The 23,728-nt window shown below is 39.9% G+C and overlaps 1 protein-coding gene across 4 annotated transcripts in view; it reads right to left on the minus strand.

Annotated features, from left to right (window-relative positions):
* trps1 (trichorhinophalangeal syndrome I) overlaps positions 1 to 17,822 on the minus strand; it is a 179,489-nt gene extending 161,667 nt beyond the window's left edge. For 2 of the 4 annotated variants that reach the window (XM_084081051.1, XM_084081048.1), the window contains exon 1: positions 16,362 to 16,499. The gene's annotated coding sequence lies outside the window, so the exon portion shown is untranslated. Of the gene's footprint in view, positions 1 to 16,357; positions 16,500 to 17,444 lie in introns of those variants that run through there. The other 2 variants (XM_084081050.1, XM_084081049.1) reach the window with 2 other exon arrangements.
* Between the last annotated feature and the right edge of the window lie 5,906 nt (positions 17,823 to 23,728).

Here is a 23,728-nt window from a genome sequence, read left to right on the forward strand (position 1 = left end):
TCCATCCATGCCATCTCTGTGGGCCTCTCACACCCTCCTCGCAACCCCCCCCCCCTTGACAAAAGTCTCAAAGACCCCCAGATGTGTGCCTCCTTTATTTCCATTTTTCCAAAAAAAAAGTGTACCTCCCCTCCATCGTCCATCCGTTCACACACACACACACACACACACACACACACACACACACACACACACACACACACACACACACACACACACACACACACACACACACACACACACACACACACACACACACACACACACACACACACACACACACACACACACACACTTACTTCAAACACACTCTCACACTGTCTGTTATCAGTACAATGCCACCAGAGGACTTCCCCTTTTAGCACGTTTTTTTCTTCTTCTTTTAAAACATGCTGACTATTACAAAGTAACAAACCGCCATTTGTTGACGAGCAGAGGCGACGCAGATGGTGACAAATATCACTACTACTAACTCTCTAAAGGGTTTTCAAATACTGGGTCCAAGACCTAAAAGGTGGGTCACGGGGTGTGAGATTAACACCGCAAGCTAGCCAGGTTTGAAAACCAGGCCGAAGTACGCTTGAGTAGCTAACACTGCTGGGTGTCCAGTCATGTGCCATGGAAGTCTGAGTGAAGGCGGGGGGGGGGGGGGGGGGGGGGGTTGGGGGGGGGTCACTCCTAACACCAAACTGCACACCAGCTGATTCCACTTATTAGCACAGCTTTAACCCATTCAATCCAGGAACGCAGTCATTGTCATTTTGAAGATTTATTTTTGCTATTCAAAAATAGCAGATATACAAGCTTGTAGAGCGCCACGCTACGAGCTTGTAGATCTGCTATTTTTTGAAAAAACGTGAAAAGTTGTGCAAATCTTTACAAATGTCTTCTATATCCTAAAAACGTATGGTGCTATAATATCAGTGGTTATTTTTTCCTGTCATGGACCACCCAAAATTATATGTATTTGGCCGCCGACCCCCAGCAAAATATGTTGTTCAAGGGACCCCAGAAGCAAAGATTTTAGTTAAAAATGTTGTTTAAAAAAAATATATATATATTCAAAGATTTGCACAAATGTACAAGATTTTTCAAAAACAGCAGATCTACAAGCTCCTAGCGCGGCACTCGGTGCCGCGCTACGAGCTTGTAGATCTGCTGTTTTTGAATAGCCAAAGTATAAAATAATGGTTATAGGTCAAATCTAAAATGACACAGATGCGTTCCTGGATTGAATGGGGTTTTACCCTAGCAGCGGCCCTATTCTGGGGCAGACATTCAGCAAAAAAAAAAAAAAGAATAGCAGATCTACAAGCTCAGAAGATCAGCTATTTTTGACGGAGAGATTTGGTGTACAGGAAAAAAGATTAGGGGGTCTAATCTAGTGTAGACGCCTCGGGGACTCCGGTCAGTGAAGTATAAACTATATAGGCTATACTGTGGGGTTTAAGTTGAAAGCGTAGAATGCCGACAAGTGAAAACGTTTCCATGTAGTATTGTTATGTTGGTTTGAATTGAGACCTGCATGCATGCACTTTGTCATCCAGTGTTGATACACATGATTAGATCATATAAGAACAATTGTATGCACATCCATTTTGGTGCTCAGCAGGACTAAATAATACGTTTAACCTGGACTGGACTGGACTGCTCCAGTCCAGGTGGAATGACAAAGACCAAACTCATGGTCGAAACACTGTGGTTCGATTGTGTTTTTGCACAGTAAAATTGTTGGAGCAGGAAGCTGTTGTGTGGAAATGGCAAACTTTTTTTGTTTGCCTTTGATACAAGTGATTAGATACCACCACTGACTGAATATGATGGCCGACAAACATCAGCTTTGTGGCTACAAAGCCATTGGGAGACTTCCCTTTATGAAAAACTGCTGATGGGTGCAAAAGTCACCCATGTCAGTGTTTTTCTACAAGGGTGGCTCAAGACCCAAAGGTACAACAAACACAGAGATTAAAAGAGAGAGAAACAGGTGGCTGAAATTCCCTGCAGAGAATAACTATCTAGAGTAAGATGCTGCTTGTGTTTAAGTCCTTGCAGGCTGGACAAGCACACTGCAGGACAAGAAGTTAATAGTCAAGGAGATGTACTGTGGACTAATAGATTAGGAAGACACAGAAGGTAGCCTGAATGAGCCATCTCAACTTGTGCATGGTTGATTTGTTTACCTTTTGTGTTGTGATTTGTGTAGAACCACTTAGATGTATCCCTTTTCGACGTGAAAGAGATCAATCACAAATATCTCAACCCATCTGAAATCTTGGACCTAGTGGATGGTACTGTATAAGCATGTTTAGCAATTAGCAACTTCTCAAAACTGATAATATGCATCACAGTGCACTTTAGATTTAACATATCAGAGACTCAAGCGAGAAAACCTATGCCCTCCTTCCTTTAAACTGTCTATCCCAACCAAATCACCTGACTCTATTTTCCAGCTCAATTCAAATAAAAATATTTATGCTCCCACAAGGGAAATTTAGTTTGGAGCCAGAATATAAAACAACAGCAAAAAGAAAATCACATTACCATGCAAGCAAGCAACCACAAACACAGGGTCAGTTGATAACAAGGCCAAAGAGGAAGTCAACAGGTTTCATTTCGGGGACAGAGAGGGAAAAAAGTCAAAGCAAAAAGTCAAAGCACCAAGTTCTTGCACAAGCCGCTACATGGTTATTATACGTGCAGACTGAGCAGGGCTAATTGCAAAGGGGATAGATGAATCCCTGGGTCTTTCACTCTCTTGCTTAAGCTGTTAATTGATGCTGGGAGACCAACAGCGAAAAGTGCCTCCAGAGGCCTGCCCTCTTAAAGCACTGAAGTCCTGATAAAACTAACAGAATCTTTTTTCAATTACTGCAACGAATACCATTTTTCAACGGTTGAGACGAAGCCTGATTCAAAGCTGTGCATAGCTCAATGGCACAGTGTGGCACACAGTCGGGTTTCCCTCTCCCCTTCCTCTGTAGTGCATAGACCCGTCATAACTTATACAAGGGTGATGCAGTCTAAACTGGCACTTCGCTGCATAACGGACACTGAAATATTTCTAGCTACATGTTTATTTTAATCACTTTTATTTAACAACACACACACAGTATATTGGCACTTACACGTTTCTTTTTTTTCAAATGCTGCAAGACTGGCCATTCACTTAATAAAAAAACGAACATATAAGTTAGTCGTTTAAATCATAGTTTTAATTTGACAGGACGCCGTAAAACGTCTGCCCCTCATTATACACACGCACACACACACACACACACAAAGAGGAACGCTTACACTGACAGACACATGTGCATATGTGCACATACATACACACACTCAAGAGGGAAGACAAAGACTACTTTGAAAAGTTACTCAGTCACCAGATGTTTAAGCCAGACCCCAGGCCCAGACTACAATACTAATGGGTGTGTGCGCGCGCGAATACGTGCGTGTGTGTGTGTGTGTGTGTGTGTGTGTGTGTGTGCGAGAGAGAGCGAGCTAATGGCTTGGATTTAAAAGCACTAAAAAAACGGGTCCCGCTCTATAGCAGGTATAGGGTTATAACAAGGAAAAATGGACACAATGGCACTCATGTGTGCACTTGTAGAAATGAAACAAAGTACTTCATATTTCATACACGTATGCACAAGCACCCCCCCCCCCCCCCCCCCACACACACACACACACACACACACACACGTGCACATATACACAGAGCATTAGGAAGTGGGTTTTACACAGCGGCATATACGATGGCCTACACTGTATTGAGTTACAGTTAGAAACCGAGTCTTGCCTGAAAAGTGTCTTCTGATGTTGAGTTGTGTTTCACTCGATGAAAGAGAGACATAACCTGATCAGAGACAGACGCGCAGACGTGAAAGAGAAACGTTTGTCACATAGTGGATCTACGTGTGTTCAATCTCGCTCTGACTGGCCAAAACAGCCGTTTAGTTCGCCCACTTACACAAAACCCCAATTATCAATGAGTCATTCTGTCATAACCAAGTAACGTATACATGACACGCTTCGGGTCCAACTGTATAGACGCTGTAACCCGGATAAAGATCTGTTATAAAGAAAGAACCACTGATAAGCAACTGTCAGAAGAAGAATGATGGAAAAAATATTCACAGAACATTTCCATCCATTCAGTGGTAATTGAGAATGAATGCACCATCACTGAAAGCAAAGGGCATTAAATCATCGGTTAGGAGACAAAAGCTAGCAGAAATCCTCCAATTACTGATATGGTTGGTGGTGTCCAGCAGCGCAATCTTGAATCTAGCCTTGCCTTTTGTTATGATAACTGAAAGCTGAGATTGTCGCTCATTATATAAATAAATGTTTTCTGACGGTAGGGAGCAAAACATATACAGCAAACTAAAATAAATGGAAAAAGTTTAACAATGTACCTCTAAGGGTATTTTTTTTTTCACTTTAAAAGTCAAATCAAAATTCTTGGTTCATTCATTGAATTAGTCATGAGTCTTCAATAGTACCACACTTTGGGAAGTGTCAATTTAGATGCTCTCAAAGATAAAATTGTCACTCAGGATTCTACTGGGTGCGTGCCTAAAAACAAAGGGGTGTTAGTTCTGATCTAACCTCAACCACATGAACCCTAGTGTCCCTATTGGCATATAATAATAGGAAAATGTTCAGCGAAAACAACTGATCTACAAGTTCAGATAAAAGGAGGGGAGGCAGGTATAGACCCTTGGGGGCACACTGGACAACAAAGTATAGGGTTTAAGTGGTTAAGACCAAAGAGAGACAGAGAGAGGTTAGACTTGTACTTACTTTGTGATCAATAAGTCATAACCCCAGAAATACCAAGGAACACTGCCTTTTAAAAATTAAAAAGCCTTAAAAAATAAATGGCCTCAGCGTCTACGCTTCTCCTTCTATTGATCACAAACAACCCAAAGTAAAAGTCTAACCTCTCTCTGTCTCTCTTCTTCTTATGTCCTTGGATCCAGACAAACAGCATCTGTTTTTTGATAACTGCATTAGTGAACTAGCACTCAGTCGATCTTCTAGCATTTGCCGTCTCTACTTTATTACTGTGTAGTGACCTGCTCTGATTTTCCCTGACTAAATGTTATGCTTGGCAATTAAAAACAGAAAAGTATCACATTCGACTTAATTAAGGCAGTCATCCGACGTGTATGATACATAACCTTTTCAGCGACAACAATAACACATTTATAACCTAAATTGCGTTCAAATTCCGGCCACTGATGCTACGGTCACACTTTCCACCTCAGTATGACTGTGTGTGTGTGTGTGTGTGTGTGTGTGTGTGTGTGTGTGTGTGTGTGTGTGTGTGTGTGTGTGTGTGTGTGTGTGTGTGTGTGTGTGTGTGTCAGTGGTGTAAAGTAACTAAGTACATTTACTCAAGTACTGTACTTAAGTACAATTTTGTTTTTGAGGTACTTTTACTTTACCAGAGTATTTCCAATTTTCAGTACTTTTACTTCTACTCCACTACATCTGAGAGGCAAATATTGTGCTTTTACTCCACTACAATTATTTGAAAACTTTAGTTACTAGTTACTTTGTAGATTTTGATTATTATCACAAAACATACATTAACCACTTCAGCCCTAAATACATTTCGGCCATTTGAAAATAGCAGATCTACAAGCTCACAATGCGACGCATTGTGAGCTTGTAGCTTGCTATTTTCAAAGGATTTTTATACATTTTATAATTTGAAAATTTGTGAAATGGGATATTCTGAAAAATAAGTACTTTCTACTTTTGTACTTTAAGTACAACTGATACCAATACTGTTGTACTTTTACTCTTACTCTTTACATTTTTTATTACCGGACTATTACTTGTAACAGAGTATGTCTACATTGCAGTATTGATACTTTTACTTGAGTAAAAAATGTGAGAACTATTTCCACCACTGGTGTGTGTGCGTGTGACAGAATCAAACACTGAGGGATTCGCATTCAGTGGATGGAATACTGAAGTAAGGTACACGCCACAGGTTAGAATCTGGTTCATGATGTCATGTCATCTACAGTCTCCTCGTCGCTCTCTCGCCACACCGTACTGTCACGCTATACTGAAACACTACACTGGAAAATCCTGAGTGTTCCTTTAACTCTGAAAGTCAGTGTACAAATGTTGGTCACATGTGGGTACACTCTTAAATTAACAATGAGAGTTTACTGTGTAGTAAGCTGGTACGAATACAGTAAACAGACCGGGTTCTGGCAAATGTAGAGGGTAGTAGTACGCGTACGTGTGCACTGTACACGCGTGCGTGTGCGTCTCAGACGGATATGTGGAAAGCCCGAATTCTAGATACTTGACGTAAACTGAAGTCATGTTACTCTTTGACCTAATAACGGAGAAACGGCAGAAAGTCAGTTACGAGGTTGTGAAGCGACAGCGGGGTTAGGCTACAGGGATTATCAGGGAGTTGACACACATCAAAGTGAGCTCACGCTGCTAACTGGGACCTCATGTACACTTTGTCATTGTGGAAAAAGACACTAGAAGTTATTAAAACCGGGAAAGCGTCCGTGTCATTTTTGTTTTTTGCGTTGGCTATTCAAGAAGAGCAGATCTACAAGCTCACATCTTGCTTGTATATCTGCTATTTTTGAAGTTTTTTGGGGAAAAAAAGTGTTTTTTTAACACAAATCTTCTCTTCTGGGGGTCCCTGCTCCCTGGCACAAAACATTTTCAGATGGGGGGGTCCGCGGCCAAATACATATCATTTTGGGTGTCCGCGGCACGAAGAAATTTGAGAACAACTGATTTAGAAGGCATTTGTAGAATCGGCCTCAGGTAAAAAAAAAAAAAAAAGGAATACTGTACTTCCATTCAAATACATCATGACAGGGAAAAGATTACAATTTAACAGCGTGATCTCACTGACAACTCGCCCCCATTATAAAATGTAACTAATACCACAAGATTGTCACTACAGTTTTCTGTTCCCCGTCGTATACTGTCCACACTATATAACGTAACGACATCCATAATGGCCATGCCTTCAGATTTGGACCAAACTCAACTTGAAATGAGGAAAGTTCCACTAGACCAGTAAGTTTTCAACCTTTTTTTATTGCCCAAGGCACACCAATGGGAAAGTCAAAATCTAAAGACACACCTGTATTCATAGCTAAAATAGCCCACCTACAAGCTCACAACGCGCCATGGTGCGGCACATTATGAGCTTGTAGATCTGATATTAAGGCTATTAATTCTTTTGTGAAAAATATAATAAATTGCATTTTTCTAAAATAATGACTTACCCAAAATAGGATAGGTCAGCTTCAACGTGCTTAAAATATTTGATTATGGGCCTGGACCGCTGGCATAGCGGTCCAGGCACCTAAACTCCAAAGTAGCCTGACAGCGCGTCGCACGTTCGAGTCCTGATCCCGACGGCCTTTGCGGCATGTCACTCAGACTACTATCCTATCAATAAAGGCATAAAAAGCCAAATAATTCATATTAAAAAAATATGTCCTTTTTTTTTTAAATGATGGTATATAATTTGCTTCTGTAAAGACAAATTAGTGTGCACAAAGTACTGATATAGTAGATTCAACAATAAGTCATAACTTTCTGTATAGTAGATTCAACAATAAGTCATAACTTTCTGTATAGTTATATAGCGACATAATAATGTGTGGTTGTCACAAAATACCAAGGCACACCTGCACTCGTCTCACAGCACACCTGTGTGCCTCAGCACATCGTTAGAGAACCACTGCACAATATAATATATCACAACAAGGTCTAACAGAAATCCACCTTACCGATTCAACATAACTCCGGATTTCAACACACAACAGGAATAGCTACTCCTTATTTCAGTAACATTTGAGAACAAAGGTAAGGCTATACATGGGTGTCTGTCAAAAAGAAAACCCACGTCAGCTCTGATACTTAAGTTTAAAAATGCTTCACGTGGAGATACGGGAAATATAGACTATTATGTTTCAAACTTTGTTACTTCCTCAGGTGGCTAAAATCCACTTGAGGCGGGCGAGTTTTTGATATCAGGAAAACCCTGACAAACTGAAACCGGAGAGCGACAATTAGCCCTCGGGTTTGTTGCGATTTCACCTGACACTCACCAGGTTGAGTCACCGTCCTATCTATGGACTCACAATGTTGAGTTAATACAGTATAAACACACACTACCCCCCCCCCCCTCCCCCATCACCACCACCACCTCCCAACCACCACCGCTCTTTTGGCAGGTGGCCCCACATTCAGGCATCTGCGACACCGGCATTTAAAAACACGTGAAAATTGTTTGTACACGTTGGACTGATTAAGGTTCCCCACGGGGTTTTCGCAGACAATGTTTCATTCTTCCAGGGAATCGGCGGGGAAACACGGGCTGCTGTGGAGGGAGCCTGGTCAATGACACCTGTGTGCAGGCCGGCAGGCCTGGCTTTATAATAATGCACACAGTAAAAATACTGAGTGTTCATTTAACTCTGAGAGTTACAGATAGATAAATGAACACTGTGGTTTCTATGTTGCTCCCCCAGCCTTTCGGCAGGAGCTTTATTTTAGAATATAAAAGGAAAGACATATCAGTAAAAATGTCAAAAGAGAATATAAATATCGTTGGTGTCGGGCGTATTCAAACTTTTTGTGTTTTTTCGTAAATGAATGCCCTATTTGATCATACTAGAGAGTCACACAAAAGCATCAAAAGTAGCAAATCCACAAGCTCGTTTTGAGCTTGTAGATCTGCTACTTTTGCCGTTTTTCTTTTTGAATCCTGAAACGTAACGGTTTTGGACATATGAGGTTTCCACCCGACAGAGACGATATAATATTCTTTAATCAAAGAACGCATTGTCAATTCCACTGTAAAGTCCAAGGACCCAACAACGCACCTCAACCCTGAGGTTGAGAAACTGAACCCGGTGCCATCATCCCAAAAAAAGTCGTCCTGGCTTTTAAGTGAAATGTAAACGCTAAATGCATCAGGTGGAAGTTGAAGACTGAGCAAATCAACAACATTCATGCCTTGTAAAAAAATAAGTAATGCAGTTAGTGTATATAATATGTAACATTACATATGGTACACATAACCACAGCAATTATGGACAACTTCTAAGCCTAGAAGGGGACAACAGTGTATCAACTAAACTTTCCTAAAAAAAAAAACTAAAAAAAACAATGCTCTTGTATGACTTAGAAACTGCCATAATTTGCAAAGGAAAGCATATGCTTTCCCAATCATCTCCTCGCTGATTTTGAAAAATTAATTCAACACAGCCGCGGAACAAATTCACTGCTAGTTTGTGTTTCACGATATGCAGAAAACACACAGGTACACACGATCCTAACTGTATACTGGATTTCAAAATGACTGCCCGCTAGCCAGCATACAGCAGCTCACTGTCACGGCTAAGTGGCCGCAGTCATGGAAGGCCTCGGCTGCAGTGGTGAACAGTAAAATCAAGAGTGTTAACCCAAGAGTGTAAGAAAGGAATCGTCATGCTCTTTTGCCGTGTACTTTTCTAAGACTCATTGGGCTCATTGTAGGGTCCTCTGAAGCTTAAAATGGGGTCCATTCCCACACACACTTACTACACACAGTAAGACACACACGCACGCTCGCACTCGCACACACACACAAACTCTCCTCCCATACTGCAGTGCAAAATAGTAGACTATATGGTCTAACAAAAGGAGAGAATTCAAACTTTGCGTGGTAAAAGTTTGTGTCATCCTCATTCTCTCCAATCATTTCGGTCACTCTCCACTGTATACTCTCTGACAAAATACAGACCACTTCTTTCTCATCTTTCCTGTCACTTTTCACAATAACCTGACAAGGACATCATTTACTCTCTTAGATCAAAGCCGTAAAAACGGTTCCCCTGTTTAGGGAGTAGTCTGTACAGAAGACTACTAAAAAACCTGAGCGGGGGTGAGGGGGCAATCACCTAACGCTAAACCGATCCCATGTGATGGTTGTCGAAAAAGGCAACAGGTTAAAAAATAAAAGGCATACTACAATGACAATTTGGAAGTCCAAGAAGCACCAACAGACATCACAGACCCAGTTCAAGTCTAAACAAGGCTGTTCTAACCACAGTGGGTCTGACATTTCAGGCATTTAGCAGACACTCTTATCCAGAGTGACTTGTAATAAGTGCAAGAGTGGAGTGAGCTTAAATCCCTGTATCACCGACGTAGCGGCAAGCCAATAATAAGGAGTGCAGGGGCCAAGACAACATGCCCAGACAGTAGTATAAGAGAGAAAAACATTTGTGCTCCCGGTATATTTGTATAGCTAACACTGACAGAACGAGAAGGCGGCGAATAAGAGAAGAGCTACATACAGAAATATGAGCACAGAAGGGCCAGGACAATTGTTAAGATTTGTTTTAACAAACTGTCTGTGACAAATGGACCGCTTCCTTTATCTGAACCACAGACGGAGCGGTGATGACTAACGGCTGGCTCGGTTGGCCCTTGTTTGATGTTATCCCTCCTCTGCTTATTGGAAATATTCAGGAAGTTAACAACAGTTCAACTTTAGCAAATAAACAGAATCTCCATCACAAACAAACAGGAGAGGGCAGTCCATATAGTCAGTCATACGCTGACAAACTGTGGAAAAGAGATACGATTGTTATAAAAATGCATATAAATCTCAAGGCCATAACTCGAGAGTCTAAATGACAACTAGGGGGACGAAAGAGCATGACATCTGCAATTGCTAGCAAAAATAATACCAAACACTCCCCTTGTTAATGGACGTTAGATAAATCAGCAATACCTGTAGATACAGCATTTGGTAAATGCAACAAAGCAACCAACAATCTAAAAAAAAGCCTTTACAGATAATCTATAGTGTGATGTGATGAAAATGTATTTGAATAAACATACTGAACAAACATGTTTGTATTTATATGACTGTATATGATACAAGTCATATTCTGTACAGAGAAGGCCACTGTATGCATCAATGCCGTGGAAGGTAGAATAAACAAGTGGCGTTTGACGAAAATGTTCAAATGAAAATATGTAATTTTTGTCAAGCAGTGTAGTGTCGATCCAGTGAGATACTCTGACAAAAATGGAATTAAATTAAATACTTGAAAAGCACACATACTGAACATGATGCGTCATACCACAATGCATTGCAGCCACAACAACCACACTTCCTCAAAGTACCTCAAATTGTTTTGCAAAAACAATCATTTGAATTGACATTGAAAAAAGCACCCGACTCCGAATATTTTTCAACAATCAGCGAACTAGAGGCCAATGTATTCCACAGTTGTTTATATTAACACATTACCAAATGATATTAAACTGACTGAAAGATTTTGACTCAAAATAAATTAACGTTATGAAGCCATCCGCTCTTCAAATTAGGAACATATTTCACAATATTTATTTCACATCCACAAAATTAGTCAGTGGTGTGTGCAGTGAGTCCGTGAGCTTGAATAAAGATTTTAACCGACAAGTCTCATCAGACCTGCCAATGTGCTTTCTCCCCACAAAAATCTCTTGGCCGGGTCATCATAATGCACAAGCAAATTAACTGACACCACAGTAATTCATCTTTTCACACTCTCCAAAACACACTCAATTAGGCAAAGTTAACCCTTGTCAATCCTCTTTTCAATACTTTACCGTAACTTAAACACATTCACTTGAGTGCACAATCATTCTTGACTGCTCTCTTAACCCACGTCTCGTGAAACAAAACCAGCAATAAAATAAGAGCAGGGATCCACTGACTCTAACAAGTTGAAACGGGATAGTTGAAAACGCTTGTGTCTCTCTCCAGACTCGAGCTGTCTCAGCGAGCAGCCCTGTCAGCAAGGATGTGCTTGAACCAAACAAGGCCGAGACGAGCCAGGCAGCGACTGATCTGAGACAAAGTAAGACGGTCGTGACAGTCGCCTTGTTAGCAGGCAGGCAGACATTATTGCACATTATTACATGCCACTTACTAATGAAGGATTTTGGCAGAAAACCTAACATGAAGACTAGACTCGCTCTCACTCTCCCCTTATTAGCTCGAAGTTTCTTCTGAGTTCTAACATTCCCATCAACAAAAGGACAATAAAGGGATAAAGAATAGTGATAAATATTAGTCAACACACTTTGCTGATTAAGCAGACATTTTCACAGGACATAGGAAAGTGTTTCACATAGGAATACGTTTTTACTAACCCCCCCCCCCACTCCCCCTCTGTTGTCACAGGTGTTTCGGCTCTGGCAATCATGATCAGCTTAATGTTACCACTGCACTTACATTTGCACTCATTACACGTCGCTCTGGAAAAGAGTGTCGGCTGCATGCCTAAAATGTAAACGGAAAATAAATAGCATTCGTACAAAATGCCGTGACATAAGAAAACGGACAACATCTCCTTATTATAGGAGGAATTATTAAAAATACACGATAAATGTTTGGAGCGTTCCAGAGTAGTGTCACAACTTTCTATCAAGCCAATCAAATGTTCAGTAATATTTATCTGGCATTGACATTATTAATGACTACATAATGCAAGCAACTTTTCACAAAAGCACTGCATTAATTTATTTTTATTATTATTCTCCTGCATTCTAAGGTTTTCACAAAGTTCCATAAAGTACATCAAGATTCTGTCCATCAAGTTGTTGGCTTCATTAGTTCCCGGTGACCCATTTAACAGATAATACTTGCCTTTCTATTGTTTATATTGTACACAACCTTTTTAATGGTTATTCTGTTAAAGTAGCCCTTTCTGTCTATGCTAGCACTGTCCATACCCGTACCTCATTTTCTCTCCTCCTTTCCAGTCAATTCTGATGGAGCTCTAGTAGGCGGCACTACAGTACATGCCCTGATCGTATCCGCTGTTTTCACAGATCTGTAGTATCCCGATAACCCATTTTCCCCCTCTCCACAAGCACACAAAAGGGTTTCAGAAGAAAACTGTAAGACAAAAATAAAAACTTCCACGCCCCCCGAGTCCTGTCTGCGACTACGACACTTTGAAACGGGGAAATCTCAGACAAAAAAATCTAACAATAATCACTTACGTAAATTAATAAGAAAAAATGTTGCCCTGTTTTTTGTGACGTGCAGTATTTTGAAAAATTATTTTAAAGTGACATCAAGTCCATCGCTGACGCCTCTCTCCCCCCTCAGAGCATATAGTACCTCTTTTAAAACTACCCAAGACAACTGTATGGCAGCCCACAAAATCACTACAGTTGTTCCTCATAATGTCTTACAGAACATCAAACCATCAATAAAATATAAGAGATACATTCCAACTAGTTGAACAGGACATTTCTGACTTCCCTCACTACATGTGTCCTCTCTCTCTCTTTCCTTTCTCTTGGTCTCTCTGAGCCTCTCTCTGTCTCGTCTCTCTCTCTCTCTCCCTCTCTCTAAACTTTCTCTCTCCCCGTTTCCACCACAGAAACTTCACATATTGCAGCCATATGAGGAAGCCCCAGCACTCTCTCCCCAATACACACACATGGGAAAAAAGCCTTGTGCTCTCTTCACATACTCTCACACACACACACACACACACACACACACACACACACACACGCATACACTGGACAGAGTTTTACAAGTAGAAGTTCTCTTTAGGAAGTCGTCAACTGTTTTGACGTTTAATAGTGACTATGAACAAGGCTGTTATATATAATAATTGCCAGCATCTCAGACAGAAGGAACAAATAGAAAAGCTTATAGTATGGCTAGACAGATAGTACTTTGAGGTATATTTTATAGAGCTTTGTTTAAGTTTTGTAAAAAAAAAAAAAAAAAAAAACTTTCGACAAAGACATACTGCGTTATTAGAAACGGGATCAGCGTAGAGAGAGGACATAAAATGTTAGTGGGGGTTAGACAGAACTGTTTGACATTGACGTGCAAGCCTGTAAGACATAACAAGAAGGGAGACATTTTAAGGGGTCTATACTGAAAGACTAGCGATACTGTCATAAAAAGAAAAAAATACAATTGTGGGCATAGAAGAGCATCACTCAGAATGAAAAGCTTATGTTATATACTTATATAGAGTAGACCTATTAGACCACATGTCGCTTAGGACTTTAAAAAGGAGAAAAAAAGGCTAAGCAATCTGACTGACAGAACCTCGGGATACTTCTGGGGTACACTGTAAACACTATGAAATCAATCTATATCTCCAAGGTCAGAGTAAAAAAAAAAGGTTTGGATAGACATAACTGGGGAGACAGATGTAAAGACAAAATATATATGTATATATCTGCGAGAAAACAGCTGACAAGATCCAAAGAGAACTTTATACTATTTTACTTCAGTAGACATGGAACTTGTGTTCTGAGACACATGAAGTTAAGAGTTTTCAAAATGATTCTAACTGTAAACAAGCAGTTACAAAATGCTTTCAATCATTTGGACTTTTTGGTTTAAAATAACTAATAATAATAATAATAATAATTGGGGGGGAAAAATCACTCCCTCTCTTCAATAAAAGTAAATAAATCACTGTTCCTCACTACACAAGACATTTAGAGATTATTTGACAGTGCAGCCTATCCACTTTTGAAATGTTGCTGAGTATATCGTTTTACAAAGTTGGGATGAAAGCAGACATTTTGGCATCTGAGTCCAATAGACGTGTTAAGCGCTACATCTAAATCTAACAGAAAATAGTAATATTTGGAGCTTCATTCTGTTAATTTGTGCTGTTTTTGTTAATAAAACACAAAAATAACCGGAATTAAAGAGATGAAATGCTACAGGTGAACTTTGTGGAAAACTTTTGTCACTCCTTCTACAACTGTGTATGAATGATTACAGAGGGCTTTATGTATTTCTATTGTACGCTCTGAACTGTCCGAAAATATGGTAAAGCCGTACTACTGCATATGCAACTCTGAGGTAGACAAATGTTTAGGTAATATGAGGTAGGCAACAGGTCAGAGACAATTAAACTTAAAGGCTTTAAACTTTCAAAACAGTTCTAACTTTCAGGACAGGACACATACTGTAATAAGGCTGTAATAGGTCATTAAAAAAAAAAGTTGATCACGATTTATGCTTGAACTTTTGGAGGGGGCTTTGAAATAAGCTAGTCCAAAGTTAGAGGTAGGCCTAGAATAGATGTCCAACTTTCAGAACTAAAGAACCAAATGTATTAAACACTGTGGGATTATCTGTAGATATTAAAACAACGGTGTGAAGTTTAAAAAAAATAATCCTACTGGTTGTAAAAATGAATTGGGGTGTGCAATTAATAGGTAAAATACTTTGTACACAGTAAAATATAATTTTTAAAAAGTAAGTATTTGCAACTCAGAGAGTGTACACATGTTACCAAATGAACCATTTGAACACACGTGTACAGTAAGTACACTCTCAGATACAAATGAACAGAGAGTATTTTTACAAGTGCATCAGCAGTTCTCTTTAAAAAAAAACTTTCTGGGGTTTAAAGTAGAAAGTCGGTCCATGGTCAATTCTTTTAGGGCCAGAATTGGTGAACTGTGGAGGCTATCTTGAAAAGCTTCCTTGCAGTGTGTGTGTGCCTCATTGTGCTGGCCTCACATACTCTGCTGTCCCCACAGAGTTGTCATGCCTACGAGCTCTCTTATCTCAAAGCAACATCACAGTTACTTAGGACACAAGAGGAAGGGGGGGGGGGGGACTTTTCAAAGTTGAGAAGAAACGCAACTCAGGGTGATTAATAGTTCAACAACAACAACGCACCGGAATAAATAACTGATAATGGGTTCTCCTTTCTTTCTTGTGGGATTATTTTTATGACCTTTACGACAATTCACATCCACCACGCGGCTCTATGTCCCTATGTCTCTCTCTCTCGTGCTTCCTAACAATGAAAAGAAGAGGTGAAAACGGACAGATATCCGCGGTTTAAAAGTAAAATGAAAGAAAACACGTCAAAAAGAAAGCATCCGTCTTTTTGATCTGTCCTCCACACAGCACACACTGACTTTGACTCTTGGAGAAAGTTAGTCAGCAAACAAGCCTCTTTCTCTCTCTCATCCTCTGCTGCTGCTTTGCTCTCCCTTCATGCGTCACTTCTCGCAACTAGAAGAAATCTGAACTTGAGTATCAACTTCTGTTGCAGTCAAACTATAGTAAATAAATCAATGAATAGGAGAAAAAAAACATAAACAAACGCCAACTCGTGCTGCTGCGGACCAAAACATTCAGAACTCCTCGGCTTTGCCTTTTTTTTCTCTCTCTCTGTTCCAAAACACAATGATCATGAACATTTTGAATCGATCCACCAACCCGGCGAGCTATACCTCAAATCAATTAACATGAAAATAATAACAAACGAAAAGTAATGGGGAAACAAAAAACACCAACCTACTGTGTATAGCAGTAATAGTAGACAATCACTCCACGTCTCTGATGATGTGATTCGGGTGCATTTCTAATAATAATCAAAGCAAAGCAGTAGCACCAGGCTATCGCTTCTCTTCCCCCCCCAGCAGTAGCTATATCCTCCTATCCCCCCTATTTTGTATTTGTGTAGCGTTTTGTATGACCTAACCAAACCCTTAATGCCATGTGAATTCAAAGCGGTGCTACTCTCTCTCTCTCTCTTCTCCCTCCTTCTCCTCTCTCTCTCTCATTCAGTAAATCCCCCCCTTTGCCTGCCTTGCTTTCCTTCCTTCCTCCCTCCCTTCCTTCCTTACTTCCTCACGCCGCTTTGAGCTCTTGCTCTCTCTCTCGCCGGGCCGTTATAGTTACATAAGACGCAAAAGCAGCTCGTAAAAAAAAAAAAAAAAACTACTACTAGATAGGACTATTTCATTCCTAAATTGAAATTATTAGAAAAAAAAAAAAAATCTAAAAATAAAACCTCCTACTGCAGTAGATAGGACTATTCCATTCCTAAAATGAAATTCTCAAAAATAAATAAATAAACTACTACTAGATAAGACTATTTCATTCCTAATAAAACAGGACTGCTTGCTTTTCTGTTAATATAAACACCGATAAACAGCGACGGTCGCTTTCCTAAAACAAGATGATGAAGTAGATATACCAACGTTAAACCATGCGTTATTTTTCATATTATTCGCTCCATGTCTCGCTCATAATAATCAAATAACCGGGGTTACGTTTGTAACGTATAGTTTCTGCAACTATATACATGCGCGAGGGGAGGGGGGGGGCTTGGGGTTGTCGTTTACCTAAAAAATAGCAGACCTACAAGCTCTCAAGGCGTCGCGAACGCGAAAGCCTTGTGAGCTTGCAACTCGGCTATTTTCGGCGCTCGCGCACAACTTCGCTTTGCTCGAGCGCTGCCCGGCGCGTTTTCGCCCCGCTTCCAGACAGAAATGTCACTGACTGCACCAACTACTATAACAGGCTGTTTTATAGCCTATTTCTGCTTGTTTTTGTTTCCCCCCCTCTTGCCTTCTTTCTTTCTTGTGTCGCCGCTTACCTGTTGATCAAAAATAGCAAGAATAGCCCCTCTTTTTCTCTCTCTCTCTGTGTGTGTGGGTCTCTGTTTCTTTTAAGATGGTGGCTGGCTGGCTGGTTCGGTTGGCTTGGCTTGGCTGGCTGGCTCGTCTCTTTGTGGTTTTTTTTTTGTTTGTTGATGATGTCGACTCGGGGGTGACTGTTTCTTGGCTGTCTTTTTTTTTTGGTCTGTCTGAGAGGAGAGGAGAAGAGGGGGGAAGAGAGAGAGAGAGAGTTAAGGCTAATGTACCGACTGTTGTTTGTGTGTGTGAGTGTTTTTTGGCCCTAAATATTCGCTATATAACGAGAACTAGGTATCAATGCCGTTTAGTGGTCGGGTTTTTTTTGTTGCTGGGGAGACCAAAGCAAAGCGTGCCGCTGCTTATCTGTTTTAGCCGTTATCGCTTTGCTGTGCTACATGACAGGACCTTTCTGTCTGTTAGGCTGGCTGTGGGCATTACGTCACAGGAGGAAGACACAGCCTGCGCTATTAATATCAAGATGCCTTGATGGGGAGAAAAGCGCCACCCCGAAGACTGACTCTTAAAGGGACAGTCACACACACTGCACGTTAAACTCTGGTTCAGTTTCATGTTCGTTATTTTGATCTTTTATTGTAATCTTGTTCATCTATGTTAATGACAAGGATTCCCCTCATAGGGACAGACAGAGACCCCCCCCCCAAAGATGTCAGACAATTAAAGTAAAACGCAAAAAAGAGCTTTGTTATGTTACACATATACATTAATTCTTAGTCCATTACGTTAATCCATAGTCTTATTTGATTTACTGTTAAGGGAATACATTAATGTTACTTTTTACTAGCTATTTAAATTATTATTCTTATTTTATCTCGAGAGGCAGCATTAAAGCATCGCCTGATGTATAGACAAGACTGGTTTACAATTCATGTCCTCTCCTTACAGTTTGTATAGTTTATAAACAATTGCAGCACCTCTGACCCATATCTCTTTTATTCCCATCATTGATGTGTCTTATTTCCATCCTTTTTGTGTTCTTCTGATGATTTCAATGTTTAGCTAAGTTTGCTACAACTTGAACTGGAAACTTTCATTGAAGAAAGTAGTATTCCCCATCCCATACATTTCTCCTCTTCCCTTACCTTTTTGGTAACCCAAAAAATTGAAGGGATTATTATTGTTGTTGTTGTTGTTAATGGCGGTGTTGTTACTACTACTACTATTATTATCTTGTAGTTAGGCCTATATTGTAATGTTAGCAGTCTTGCTGAACATGCCACATGCAATGTTTTGCTCCTTGTACCTGTGAGTGAGTGTCAAATAAAACTCTCTTGAATCTTGGATTGTTAGTAATATAGTGAGTGGATTTGACATACTGTATGTAGAGGAATACAGAACAGTTTACCTTACTGTCCGTTAGCTAAGTAAATGTAATGGAGAAGCAGCACGTTCACATTATTCTCTATCCTCAGAGGGCAGAATTAGATTAGAATAAGCAGTCATGAAGATCCAGATGTGATGAAAATGTTGAACTTGCAATAAACAGTGGGAGCATATTAGCAGTGTGCAGACTTTATATTCGGTATAATAAGCAGCTATACCTGCTCATCATCTTTTATCATGACTGTACATATAAGTAAATGTAAGCTGAATGACTATTTTTACTGTACTTTTTCAGCATCCACTTTGCAGGAATGCTGTAGGCTACATGAACTTGAAAACAAATCTTTATTACCATGCTCTGAGACGTAAAGTCTTTAATCGGAATTTAATCGCACATATTAGACAATGATTGAGCTCAATGAGTGAAACAACAAACCAGCCATGATGATGATAATGATGCCAGTCGCCCACACCACAGAGCTGCTGGGGATCGTGCAGTAGTACTTTACTTAAGTTGAACACACATTTTCACGCATCCATAATATTTAAATAAATATGAAAAGGGGCACAGTCTATGGAAAGAGATACAACATGGAGGAATGTACTTTATGTTTAAATAAATAATATACACTATATGAGTGTGTAAAAGGGAGTTAGCTGGTTTCTGCCGGACAGCAACAAATATTGTTGCCGGGGAGAAACCTCATATCTCCATATTTCATAATTGAATTACCTGCTTTGTCGCACAAGTAGCACAAATACAGTAGCCCATCTACAAGCTCACAACATGTCACAATGAGACAAGTTTTGAGCTTGTAGACCTGCTATGTACAGTGGTTTTGAAATGTTTTAAGTTTAGTATTAACTAGAGCATGTGACTATTGTAAATAATAAGTACATTGGATCAAATGGAACACAGGTTCTATTTTCCATTCCCTGAAAATGAAGGGTTATGGACATACAAGGTTTCCACCCGACAGTGACGATATGAAAAGTGTAGACGTCATTGTATACTGACACACAGCCAGTTGTTTTAAAAATATAACTAAAAACACATTTTTATGAAGACACAATAAGCCGGTATCTCGTTTTAGCTGTCATTGTGCTATGGTGGATTTGTTAAAAACCATTTAAATCATATACTTAGTTGACCGGGGTCCCTCAGCACTATATACTTGGCCTGCTCCTTTTTCCCCTCAACACCAAATGTTTTTGCTGAAAATAGCTGATATACAAACTTACAGCATGTTCTGAGCTTATAGATAAGCTCTTTACCCCTAGTATAGGAGGCTAGCGGCTCACATGGTTAAACTATTGATACGTTGTTAATGTTAATAACAATATCAAGTATTATTCTTAGTTGTTGTATTGAACAGGATGTAGCCTACCTTCTCTCCTGACAGGACAGTCAACAAAATCTTGATAAATTCCCCAGGAAGTGTGGAACGCCTTCTCAACTTTATCTAATAAAAAAGGAAACAGACATTAAAAGTGTCCACTAAATGGCATACATTTATTTTTCTATTATATTACAAAACATCATGATCATGTTCCTTGAAGTGCACGTAAAACTTCAGCGAAGGTAACACTGTGACAGTGAAGAGTGAGTTGGCAAAACGGTCCAGTGTGACCTTCCTTTAAATGTAATACTTAACACCCTTTATCACTCCTTAGCTTTTCAATCATATAGATAGGTATTGTCTCTGTCGGGTGGAAACCTCATATGTCCAAACTGTTACTTTCTGGATTCAAATTCAAAAATAGCAAAAGTAGCAGATCTACAAGCTCAAAACGCAACGATATGCAAAACAGACAGACGGGAAGACAGACCGACACAGACAGATAAATAAGAGAGGGGGCAGAAGAGAGAGCGAGGTTATTGACAGACAGACAGATATAGTAAGTTTAAGAGTCATAGTAAAAGTCAGCGTGTGCGTTCTCACTTGTTTAACGACCAGGTGTGACCTTCGCTATATTTAACACCAAAGGCTTCTCAAGCATTTTATATTCAATATTTTATGCTTCTCTGTCACTCTGTCAGGTTAATGCCTATATGTCATTTCATCTGCCATAACGCTGTCTGGACGGGGTAGAGTTACTGGCCAATGAACGGCAGTGACATACAGAGCAAAATACTTTCCTTTTTCTTGGTTTTAACTTTTTCTAAAAATGTTTAAACTTTAACTTTAACTAAGTAATTCAGCGTTTTTGTTACATATCGTTTTTTTTGTAATAGTGGTAAGTCATCATCTAAGCACAACTAAGCATGATTATAACTCATTGTTATTATTGTGTCTTAGATCAGTAGGGTCGTGTTCAAAATGTTAGTGTTTGTTTGGTTGTTTTTGCAAAAAATGAACTACAGAAAAGACCAAAGCACTTTACCTAAAAGCACATTGAGCTGGCTCGTGCTAGGGAAACAAGCGTTATGTGGTCTTTTTCCAGCCAAAGTAATGCTAATTGTCTTGTTATGACAGATGTGGAAACAGAGTCAAACTTGTTTTAACTGGAAATGTAAACACATCACAATGGTGTGCACAGTGGTGCCCATGCTTTAAATATCTAATGAAACATTTGACTTGGTTGTTTGATGACGGGCTGAGGAGGAAGAGGGCGCGGTGCCCCCACCAGGAACAGAGGGCCGAACAAGGGGCCAAACAGGGGCCTGAAGACCAGCCAACACCGCGAATAGGGACCATCCGTCCATTTACAATCCTTGATCAAACTTAATTAGTTCAATGTACAGTATATGCAACATTGCATCCACATGTGTATTGACTTTTTGTGAAACTGAATTCCTTTGAAGAACAGTACTGTGTATGAAAGTAAATCAGTAACATTGTAAGGGGTTGGCCTCTAAATTCTCTCTTGTATGGATGAAGGGAGCTAGTTCATCCACAGAATACAAGGGCTACTATAAGAGCATTTATCTGACATGATGGAAGTAATGTAGTCTTTTTTTTCTTCTCTTTTTCTGCCTTTTATTGATAGGAAAGTAGGCTGACAGGAAATGAGGAGAGAGATGGGGGGGGTGACACACAGCAAAGGACATCGGGATGGGGAGTCGAACCCGCGACACACTGTCAAGCTGGATTACCAGCATATGTGGTATGCGCCTGGACCGCTAGACCAGCAGGCGCTCCTCTTTTTTTCTTGTCTTACCATTGGTCAAGACTGTTGGAAATTCATCATTCTGGGCTCTCTGTACACAGTAAATCATGAGTGTTAATTTATCTAATGTGTGAACCACATGGACCCTAGGTCATAATGGTCATAATAAGTGAACATTTGTCCCCCAAAAAAAGACAGGCATTCGAAGAAAGTAGCAGCTCTACCACGTTGTGAGCTTGTGGATCGGCTATTTTCGAGAGAGAAAAAAAGGAGGGGCCAAGTAGAGACCCAGGGGACACCGTTCAACTAAATATATAGGGTTGAAGTAGTTAAATGAATACTCAATATTTTACAGTCTATTGGTCTAAAAAAGGTGTCCCTCTTTTGTCTTTCAGCGCCAGAGGACCTCTGCATTGACCATGGTCACAACTGAGAATGAGATGTTGATTGACACTCCCTCTAAGAAAACCGGCTAGCTAGGATGTCTATGCTGATCCATATGGACCTGTGTGTACAGAAATGAGATCATCAAAGTGTCACTCACACTTGACCCAGACCATCAAGATGTTGCCTGCGGCAGCACGCTTTAAGTTCAAGTTTACATCGTCCAATTAAAGGGTGGAGAAAAATCATTATTGGTTTACCCAAACATCTCTGTTCACATCTAGTGTATTACTGTCTGAGGACCCGGCCTTTGGTATAATGGTTAGATAAATAATGAGCCAGCCGTGCAAACTGCAAACAGAGCAAACTGTGTTGTGGGTCTTTGGGGACGAAAACCTTAACCTTTCCAGCCCACATAACAACAGCGTGAACACATAATTGTGACATTTGAATCATTGTTAGACCTACTGTATCCTGTTTTCTTGGAATGGTGCAATCAATATGCCACCCACCAAAGGCATGCAAGCCTGCTGACAGTGCATTAATGGCAGTGAAAAAGACTGCAAGACGCTACATGCAAGGAAACACAATTTCAAGCAAATAAATTGTTTTCTAGTGGCTGTTTGGAAGCCCTATTCTCCTCATTTGAGTGATGACATTGCATTAACTACGTAAGCCCTACATATAGGCCTACTTCATCATACTGAAATACCGAATAGTGAAAATAGAAAATCTACATGTACAAGCACACAACGTGCCATATTGTGACATATGCTTGTAGATCTGCTATTTTCCACTATTTTGGAAAATGTTTAACTGCTGAACGTCTTTGAAAGTCTTTGCCTATAATGACATGCCCAAAATAGGGACACCAGGTTGTTAACAAATGCATTTATGTTTAAATGGAGTTGAACATGTTGGCATGTGTTGTTTGCATGCACACACACAGAAAAGCGTAGCCTAAATCATATTTGTCCACCAGATATGATATTCAATAATAAAGAAAAAACTATAATCTTATCTTATCTCTTAACCATCTTATTTTTTATTCTTTTAAAATATTATTTGATCTTAAAACCTTATTTCAGGGTTGCCAACTCTGGTCAACTGGCTAGAGTTGGCATGTGTGTATAACGCACCATGACTAATGTTTAATATGATTCGGTACATAACCTTTAAAAATAATTACGAATTTGAAATAGAATTGGCCATGATGCTTTTGGATTTAAATTTGATTTCAGTATTTTCCCCTACTATATCATGTATCATTTTCTACGCTCAAAAACAATTAAAGTGAAATAAGTCTCTATTCAGTTTAAACTGAAAACTGGGGTTAAGCCGACAACGGAACATGAAGAAAAATGGCATTGTACTGAGTGTTTCAGTGACGATCTGCTCACTTCAAGCT

This window comes from Gymnoscopelus microlampas (assembly GCF_963454915.1).
Source record: "Gymnoscopelus microlampas genome assembly, chromosome: 15".
Lineage (NCBI taxonomy): Eukaryota > Metazoa > Chordata > Actinopteri > Myctophiformes > Myctophidae > Gymnoscopelus > Gymnoscopelus microlampas.